Genomic DNA, 11095 nt, shown 5'->3' with positions numbered 1-11095 from the left:
ATCAGGACCAAGTGGGGTTCGTGCAAGGCAGACAGTCACCAGATAACACTAGGAGAATAATCGATTTAGTCGAGGCCTTCTCGGGGTCGGGCGAACAGCTGCTGCTGCTGTCCTTAGATGCTGAGAAGGCCTTTGACAGGCTACATTGGGGCTATCTACATGCAGTACTTAGTAAATTCGGTATAACGGGACGCGCCTTGACATCCATATCTGCCTTATATTCTTCCCCATCAGCCAGAGTATTTGTAAGCGGTCTACTGTCCTCCCCCTTTGGAATCTCCAATGGTACTCGCCAAGGCTGCCCCCTGTCTCCCTTAGTGTTTGCTCTGGCAATTGAACCACTTGCCGAAACCATAAGATCCTCAAATTCCGTTAAGGGCCCGGAGCTATCGGGCGTGACGTATAAAATATGTTTATTTGCAGACGACGTCTTACTCTCCCTCATTGACCCAGAGTACTCCCTGCCTAATCTTCATAAGATCCTGGATGAATATTCCGCTGTATCATATTACAAATTAAATGGATCCAAAACTGAGGCTCTCCCCATAAACTACCACCATGATCACCTACAATCACTAAGAACTAAGTATCAATACTCCTGGCAAACCAGTAGTCTTAAATACTTGGGAATTCACATTACCCCTTCAACTAGGGATCTAATACAGGCTAACTATGCCCCGCTCCTCCATAAGATCTCATTGATGTCAACCGATTGGATGATGTTGCACATTTCTTGGCTAGGCAGAATCGCGGCTCTGAAAATGATGATACTACCTAAAATTTTATACCTATTTAGAACCATTCCCCTCCTGGTTCCTATGTCCCTGTTAAATAAATTCCAATCTGCTTTTACTAAATACATTTGGAAAGGCGCTAAACCCAGATTGGCCCGGAGGATTCTATCACTCTCAAAACGGGAAGGGGGGGTGGCTTACCCTGACCTGCATAACTACCAAATCGCTAGTATCCTCTCTCAAATAGGTGCTTGGTTTGCGACAGAAGACCCTAAAGTGTGGGTGTCCCTGGAACGTAACCTAATGTCCTCTTGTCCACTCACAGACTGTCTGTGGCTTCCCATTTCAGTAGATATTCGCTCCCTGACACCAAGTTCTTCTATCATACACACTCGCAAGGCATGGCTGGAGGTGGCAAAATTAGCCCCAGATATAACACTACCTTGTTCCCAGCTGTCGCTCCCAGCCATAGCCTCCCAGATACCAAACCTCTCCTTCACCACATGGGACACTCAGGGGGTCTCAACACTCGCGGAGGCTACGTCCTCGGGAACTTTATTAACATTTGCACAACTCCAATCCCAATTCTCCCTCTCCCATAGGGACTTCTACAAGTTCTTGCAGCTCAGACATTGGTTGTTTACAGTAACCACAGCTCCCCATGTCGTACCCACACTCCCCCGGTATATTCTGAATAAATTGACATGCGTGGGCAGTAGGGGTGGTATCACCTGGTGGTATAACTTACTGATGGCGCCATCGAGCTTCAAAAAATACCCATCCTTGATAAAATGGGAACAGGACTTGAAGGAATTCATTAGTGAAGAAGAGTGGCACCAAATCTTTCAAATCTGTTTTAAATTGTCTAAATGTATTACACACTCCGAACAATTCTATAAACTACTTCATCGTATGTATATGACTCCTGCTTTACTACATAAATTCAGTCCAGCTAACTCGAATCTCTGCTGGCGAAACTGTGGCCACGTAGGCTCCCTATTCCACATATTCTGGGAATGCCCATGCATCTCGGGATTCTGGGCCGCGGTTTTCGCACTTGTCTCAAAGGTATTGAAAACACCCATCCCCCCGGCCCCGAAAGTTGCTATATTCCATTCGATAGGTGGGCTCACCAACAACGATAGATATATTATGGGCCATATTCTAATCACCTCTAAGATCCTAATTGCGCAATGCTGGCGCTCCACCAGAATCCCAACAATCCCTCAAATAGAACAAGCGGTCCAGTATCACTGTGAATACGAGACCGCAGGAGTACGCTACTCTTCCGCGACTACCAACCCATTAATCAAATGGCTTAGCTGGACTGAATACTGGACCTCTAAAACTTGACAGGCCACGATAGATCCCACACTGTGATGATTATCTATGCGCTGTTCTCCCCCAACAGCTTACTCTATGTATGTATAGTACTGTTTTTGAATAATCCCTATAGTGATAGAAATATTGAACTGTCTCAGAACGTCTGTTTCAATGTGTGCCCCCCTTTTTATTTTATTTTTATTTTCCCTCTCCCCCCAATACATGTACTTCCCTACCCCCCTGCAATTTAATGTGTAAAACTAATAAAAATTAATCTTAAAAAAAAAAAGAGTAATTTGGAAAATAAATACTAATTAACTCCGACATTATGTATATAAGCCTACGAAAAAGAAGTTTAATCAATAAATAGTATAAACAACCAAAACTTAAGAAAACATAAAAATGTTAAGAAAAATAAGATGAAAAAGTACTTATAAAAATGTAATATTATAATCGTACTGCAAGCTATGCCATAAGTATAAATATAAGTACTAAGGACTATGAAGTATAATTAAAAGCAGGCTAAGATGGACCAATCTGGTCCATCGTGCGATAACGTAAACTTGATAAATTGTGTCATGCCTGAACAAAATGCTGAGCAACCAGTTGAAAGCAGAAAACTGGAGCAGCGCACAAATTTTGAAAGAGCAATATAAAAAAGGTGAATTATAGATTGGGCGATCTTTAACAAATTTTTAACAAAACATAAAAAAGTATAAAAACAATGTGGATGAATATGCATGGGTTAAAAAGAATAATGGGCATGGGCACCCCAATGAGATTTCATTACTACCGGAGAGTCCATTCCTATAGTACTCCAAATGGAACTGTGCAACATAGGCTGGAATAGTTACCACCCTTAGCAGGAAAGCAGGGAATCAGTTTGGGGATCCCAGATATACAAAAGTTGTGTCGGAAGTGGGTCAGCTGTGTGTTACTGCCACTTGGTATTCAGCCTCCAGATGATGGGAATGTGCAACCTGCACAGCATCAGGGGTCTGTTGGATAAGCAGCCGTCAATACGGTGTCCATCCAAGATGACTTGGGTTATTCAGCGGAGGAGGAGGCAATTGGCAGGTGTTTCACCCATGGGGAAGGGAATGGGTGTAATTTTCAAACAATAATTTACCTTATACAGCAGCTAAGATGTCTCCATTTGTTTGTGTCAATGGATTACATGCATGTGCTTCATCATTTTCTTTACTTCCCAATTCAAAACCTTATGATATCAGAAAGACCAACGGCCAAATGTATTAAGATGTGATTTTTTTGTGATACTAACAAATTTAAAATGTTGGACTTTCAGCTAACAAATGCACCTGTAATAGTGCAACTTTTTCCAAAATGTATAAATTGATTGCTGGTGATTTTCTTAGTAACGGGAATGTGCCATTTTTTCGGCAAGGTGAGTTTTTTTAGTACAGCGAAACTGCAGGTTTCTTTTTTGTCAAATAAAAAAAAACAGCATGGGTCCCATCCACCCCACAAGCATAATTAGCCCGGGGCTCTTTGAGCAGGTCCTGGTTGCAGAAATAAGGAGGACAAAAAGGATTAAGGGTCCCCGTAGTTCCAAAGCCAGCACTGAGCTCTTGGGCTGGTCCTGGTTCCAAAAATATGGGGGAAAAAAGGAGTAGGGCTCCCTCATATTTTGGAAACCAGCCCCAGGATCCAACTGCCAGCAGGGTATTGCTACAGCCAAGGGACACTTTTAACACAAGTTCCCACGGCCAAAGCATTATTGCTTTGACTAGTCAGCCCAGGGTCGCTGGGGCAGTGGGGGCCCCCTCAAATGAAAGGGATCCCCCAGGCCACTCCCGGCCAGGGCTGAAGCCCGGGGCTATCCCTGGCGACCCCTAGGCCATGGATGTCAGATTAATAGTATTTTTGGTGTAAAAGATAAATAAATAGCATTGGGTTCGGCTGTGGAACTAAAAGTCCTAGCAAGCCTCCCTCGACATGGAGGGATTTAGTGAACCACAAGTCCTTGCATGCAGGGCATTAAAAGGCCCACTGAGACTTGTAGTCCCACTGCTAAATTTAATTCTAAAATAAAATAAAAAGACACAAACACCGTTGAAAGTATATTTTTTAACATACATGCACACCCACATGCATACATACATACAAACAAACATACATACATACATTACATACTTACATAGGGTCCCCCATAGGTCGGTCATCTGGCCCAGTAGAACCTACTGTATATGGACATGTGGGGAAACAAATTTACTCACCTAGTTCTGGTGTAGATCGGACCTCTTGGGTCCAAAGTAGGCATCTGCATCCACAGGTTAAAAATAACAAAACAAATAATACGAACCAGCTGACTAAGAAGCAGCATGTATATTTACATGTGCATAGAAGGGAGTTTAATATGGCAAATCAATCTGACCACAAAGTTAATTGGGGTCACATTGTGGTCTCCTTCATTTAACTTTGCAGTTAGGCTGAATTGCCAGTTCCCATTATAGGAGCCCATGTTAAACTCATAAAATATGCTCCTTTGCTGGGAACCACAATAGGAGCCTGTGTTAATTTCCTAACATGAGCTTCTATGAGAGGCAAACAGCTTATCAGGTGCGTCGATCCTCTGGAGCTGGCACCTGATATGCTGAGGGGAGTCCCATTGACTGACATCAGTGGTATTCCCCTCAGTATTGGGGAGGAGCTGCATGTGTAAACACACATGCAGCTACTCAGTTTGTTGGATTCAGGTTACTTTAGACCCAACAGACACTGATCTACAATGGAACTAGGTAAGCATCATTCTTTTCCCACAGGTACATTTGTGATTCTGAAAAAAAAAAAAACAATTATGGCAAGAGATTTAGGCACTTGAGTGAGTTATTTCTAGAGAGCAGCGTCTAGGGGAAGGGGTAGTCAATCCCTTCAATGATAAATGGACAAGGAATATGTGTAGAAGCGCAAGTAGCAGCAGTAAGAACCAAATAATAGTGGGATTGTCTGTATTAAAAAAAATAATCACAATTTATTAATCTACATTAAGACACAAATAAAAATGTACACACAATAAAATAAAAATAATCAATAAAACTCGTTAGCTGTAGTTTTGGGACAAGATGACGTGGGAGTAGATATATAGTTTTGTATGGCCACTGTTGCTGCTGCCCTACTCCGCGGGCCTGAGAAGCATGTGATGAGCTCCACCAATCAGAGCTCAGCACAAGCCTCTCAGCCTCTGACATCTTGTTCATCTTGTTCAAAGTCACATGGGACTTAGGACATTTTTCTGGTTGACTCGCATAGCTGAGAATTTCACAGCTTTGCGAGTCCACCAAATTCCGCCCCCCTCGCATGCAACGATCCCCCACAGGCATGCAAATGGAGGTTTTGCATAAACATCCATTTGCAGCCTTGCGTGCGGGGACAAAATCATTTGATGGTCGCCAACCACTAAATGATTTTGCAAGAGCTTGCAGATCTAAGACACCTCAATGGTGTCCTAGATCTGTGAGCACCATGTGCAGGAAGGGGGCGGGCAGCTTACATCCGCTGACGTCAGCTGCCCACCTCCCGCTTGTGCGCCATGGGCACATTAGCATGGGAATGCCCAGCATTTTCATAGGAACGCCCATGAAATGCTGGGCATTTCCATGGGTGCAGCCTGTTACCGCCACCCCACACCCCTATCCCGTACTCAGGGACGGCAACATAATTCTTGGGGCCCCATACACTGATATCCTCCCCCCACCCCCTATGCTGGAACATAAACTGGAAGTACCCTGTGCCCATTACTGGATTGCTGCGGAGGAGGGAGGGAGGGAGGGTTAGATTGGGATGGAAAACTAGCCTGAGAAATTTTTGGGAAGCAGCCCTATTTCTGCAGCCTGGGGTACAGACCCCCTTAGCCCCCCTCCTTTGCAACTAATTGGAATCACCCCATAGAGATGTGGACTTGTTTTGTACAGGTTGAGTATCCCTTATCCAAAATGCTCGGGACCAGGAGAATTTTGGATAATGGATTATTTCGTATTTTGGAATATTTACATTTTTCAGTGATGTATTTTGTGGTATCTTGCATTGATGCTGTATAAACACATCAACCACATGAAATACACACAAATGTATTTTATTTGTGCATAAAACAAGGTTTCAAAACAGGAAACAAAATTTGTGTACAATCTCAGGCACTGACTTTGAATGCCAAGTAATAATTATCTTGCACATATTTAGTGCCAGCTACATATCATGTCCTCAGTAGTGCTGTTACAGATGTCACCAGTAAGTTTTTAGCAAAAAAAAATTAAAATTCTCACTTTCTGGAATGTATGGTTTTCGGAATAATTTGGATAACGGATATTCGGATAAGGGATACTCAACCTGTATTAGCTATTTAGTTAAAATCCCAAATTATATTTTGTGTGCTAGAAATGTATGATTTGATAAGATTTAGGGTGCCCCTATTTTACATTTTTATGGTGCATACATACTTTTCTATGCCAGTGATGTGCAGATTTCTCACTAGGCACAAAAGGCACGGGTGGCATCTGCTGGGGGTGGCACACCAGTTACTGGTTCTGTATGTCCGCCACCTCCCACAGCATCTTCTTTGCTTTTTACCTGGTGGGTAGCAGCTTTTAAGCTCTTTTGCCTGACCACCGCCCATCCAGGGCATTCATATTGTCTTCTGAGCTCTTCACATTTTGTATGGCTGTCAACCACCCAGGACTTCTAAGGCGGCTTGAATCTTCAGTAGCTTTTCATTGCTTCTCCTCCGCCATTGGACTGCCTCTCTGGCATTGTGCTGGGTAATTTTTACCGATATAAAGGGGCGGAGTGGTGACAGAGCCCTGCTTGGTTTGCTGTAATGCCACAATGAAGCAATCATGACTCCCTACATCATTGCTCCTGGCCCCCTTATATTTGCTAATATTAGCCAGTCTGATGGCAGAGGAGTAGCAATGAATTTCTCCAGAAGATACAAGGTGCAGGGAAAGACCCAGATTGGCGGCAGCCATGCAAAAGAGTTTAAAGGCCGCTGCCCACTGGTTGAAGAGCTCAGAGGGTGTCATGGAAGTCCTGGATGGGTGGTAGCCATGCAAAAGAGCTCAAAGGCATCTGCACCCCAGATGAAGGATGCAGAAAACCACAATGTAGTCCTGGGGGAGGCGCCGTCCACCTCATCTCTCTCTCTCTCTGGGAGGGTTTCATGGGTGCCGAGGGGCAGCCTGCCTCTTAAATCCACCACCTTTGCATAATGCCCATATATGTGTGTGTGTGTAAATCTGGCTCTGATATTAGTCAGTGCTTCCCTAGTCATTTATATCACCACTGTCCAATGATGGTGTATGTGTAGTTTACCGATTCTCCCCCTACTATGTGCTCGGCTTTAATGCGTGCACATCTGAATCAGGTTTGACCTGGATGTATTAGCTTTCTGGGATGAACCTGGCCTGTGATCAGAGAACTAGGGGCCACTGTCTAACAGCTCAATTGTTCCTACTCTTAAAGAAGACATAAAATTATATAATAAGCATACAGTACATACTACAGATCTCTCACCAATACCACATTATTTTCAAGTGGTCTCAAGCTTTACTATACAGGAATGATTTTCTTTTCTAGTACATCAGCGGAGACACAGCATACAGAATCATGTACAGTGTTAAGATTGTCTAGAACAGGATAGATGGAACATCATATATTTATTTCCATGAAAAGACTCCAACAAAAATATGCTTCTGAGATCAAAAGTTATTCTTTCTTTATTGTAGTTGTTCAACCATCTACAACACAGAAACATTGCTTCTTATTTCAGACCCACCCAATTACGGCTTTCAGACAAGCCATGTGAACAGGGGCTAGAGAACTGCCTTTACAAAAGGACATTATTTCAGTTTGAAGACATGACTCCTATTTAAAACATAATCCTGATTACCCTCTTAGTCAATTATTTTGTAACATCCAGTGGTAGAATAGAGCAGGAGATAGCTCAATCTTCACAGCTGCTTATTTGACACAAAGGAGAGAGAGTTAAAAAGCCCCCAAGCTTCTTATAGTGTTTCACTTCATGTGGTAAAGTACCCTCTCCACAAACAGTTTCCTGCCTATAACCGCTAATGTACTCCCAATTAAAACATCCAATCGCAAATGCTAACAGAATTTTGCACAGCAAATTAATCTGAAATGCTCCTCGGAGTTCTATTGATGAAAATAGTGTTTCAGGTTGCCCTAGTATAAATCGTAACGGTGCCCTGAAACCTTTTCAGTCTGATTGTTGTACAGATAAATCAGTCTCCATGAGACACATAAATGATGCAGTGTCTTTTAAAATTAAGTCCTTCAATAATTCCACACTGGTGTCTTTAAGGGCTCATTCTTCAGGACACAGAAGGCGTGATTTTTTTTTTAGCAAATTGAACACAAATCATTGATCTATATAGCGCACATCATCTCTCTCTCTATATATATATATTTGTCTAGTTTCAATTTGTGTTTCCGAAACACTGCCATCGGTTGGCAGCGAGTGAAACTACATCTCTTTCTCTCTCACACAAGTACAAACACAAAGGCAACCACAAGGTAGCAGATTAGCTTTAGAAGCATTTGCTTTGAGCAGGTTTACTAGTTTTATACATAACAGTCTATAGAGGAATGTAATGGCCATCCCACTGTGTACCTGTGTGAACATGTATACATGAAAGGGGATGCATTTATAACATAATTATATATTTGTGTACTAAATATCATTCAAAAATAAAGCTATGAATCGCCCAGGATGGTACATTTCCCAGTAATCCTTCTTTCTGTACATAGCATGGGATAAAGACCTTATACATAGGGGGATACAAATTGACCGGAAGAGCCATTGTGCCATGATTTCACAATGTTCTACCAGCTTAGATATTAGTGAAACGCAGTATAAACTGTTCACCAGGTGGTATAGATGCCTCACTTTGCTTCATAAGTGCTACCCTTCTGTGTTGGATGTTGGAGATGTGGTGGGGAAAGAGGCACCCTAATGCATATCTGGTGGGATTGTCCCCGCATGACCCCATTCTGGAGTAAAAGTAGTGGGGTACACTGTTCCAATGGGCCTTATCTCTGGCTCCTTTCACATTCTAATCTCCTTGTGACTAGATACAAGAACTCCCTTTTAAAACATCTATGCAATGCGTCCAGAGCAGTGGTACCTGTGCACTGGCGTTCTGTGAGAGCACCCACGATATAGGAATGGTGTCAGAGAGTGGATTTCTACATGCATATGGAAGACATCTACTTTACTGCTCTAGAAAAACATTCCACATATGCCTCCACCTGGTTACCGTGGCTTGAATTTGAATCCACAACAGAATACATTGCCCTAAATCCACTTCATCGCACATGATGTAAGCTCTAATGAGAATTACACAATTCTAGCCACTTGTTTTAACATATCAACCATCCTGCCTGTACCCTGTCCCTTGTTTTCCCCTCCTCCCCCCCCCCCCCACCTCCTATACTTGTGTTTATTATTGCTATAACTTGTTGGTTTTGCAATATATACTGTCTCCTGTTTGTTTTTTATTTCATAAGTGCGAGACGAATAATCATATTGCTTACTATCTTATTTTTGTGATGTGTGACATATATGCACTTTTGTTATATTTGTTACTTGAAAACTTTAAAATAAAGAATCTATAAATAAAAATAAAGCTATACAATGGAAAATGCTTACCGAGGTTTTGATGTATGAGACAGCCACAAAGGCCAACTGTCAGACTGGCCTTCAGTAGGACAGACTCATCACAAGGAACTGAGCATGGTACCCGATCACATATGGAATTGTACAGCTGATTTTACATTTATGGTGTGTACAAACAGTACAATCCAGCATGAGATTTTTACTATATAGTAAAAATCGCATCAATATCGCATGCTGATCGCACAGGTTTTTTACCTTGCGATCCCGATGCGCGCTCCCAGAAACCCAGATAGATAGGGCAGCAATGACTATATAGCCCAGATCTGTACTATAGAGTCAAAATCGCATGCATGTCGGGAGGCTTGCCTTGCGATTTGATCCGATGTAATCTGATCACATCAGGATCGAATAGCAAGCCTAATCGGCCCTGTGCACACACCATTACAGATCAAACAGTAAGTGTTCACTCCTTTGGACTCCATTGAACACACTTTGGGGTTGGAGCATGTCTCTGACTATACATTCAAATATTTGTTATTGTTTTGCCTCAATAACAGAGTGTGCCAATTGAATTGGGAAGAATCTGCCATCAAGAAGACAGTGAGAGATACTTACAGCTTTAAATCCCTACTCTCAAAGTTATAATAAGTAGCCTAGAATTACACAGTGACCTACAATTTCTAGCTTTTTTATTCTTTATATTATTGTAATATGATTATAATACTACTTTACTTGTATCATGTGCTAAAAAGGGCAGATAATAACTTTAATAGTATAGTCCCCAAGTTTGTGGACTTGAAGAATATTTATATATATATCTTTCTAATTTCAATAAGCATAGTAATAAACTTTTGAGTCACATGTACATAAGTCATAACGGCTACAAATGTATTTTTTCTTCCTAGTCTATACTGTGTGTGTGTGCATTGCAATCAACAACATGCAATACCATCATCATTTATAACTGCATCATGTATAGATGCATTACTGAAAATGAATATTTAATATTTTAATTAGTCTTATGTATTTAGGGATATTTCCTTTATCTTTGTTAGTAAAACATCTGAATTATCTTTATACAGTTTATACATACGGTTTACATTTATCAGATGGTTTAAGAAACCATGCTGGAATTAAGCCAATTAGCTTAAGTCTTCTATATTGCCATGTAAATCATTTGAGTTATAAAATTACAACCCTGATCCTACCAACGTTTATACGATGCAGTACATTGGTATGTGTATAGAAGTATGCACATTTAGCAGGTGCACGACTTATGAAGATTGCTGCTGGATCATGGGAATCTGTGACTAATACGATGACCATGGAAGTTTGTGGGAAAATATCATCTTTTAGATGCATATCCGGATAGAAGAAATTCTGGGCAATA

The sequence above is a fragment of the Crinia signifera genome, chromosome 3 (genome assembly GCF_055691185.1).
Source record: "Crinia signifera chromosome 3, ASM5569118v1, whole genome shotgun sequence".
Classification (NCBI taxonomy): Eukaryota; Metazoa; Chordata; class Amphibia; order Anura; family Myobatrachidae; genus Crinia; species Crinia signifera.
Note: the sequence above shows the minus strand (reverse complement) of the source record.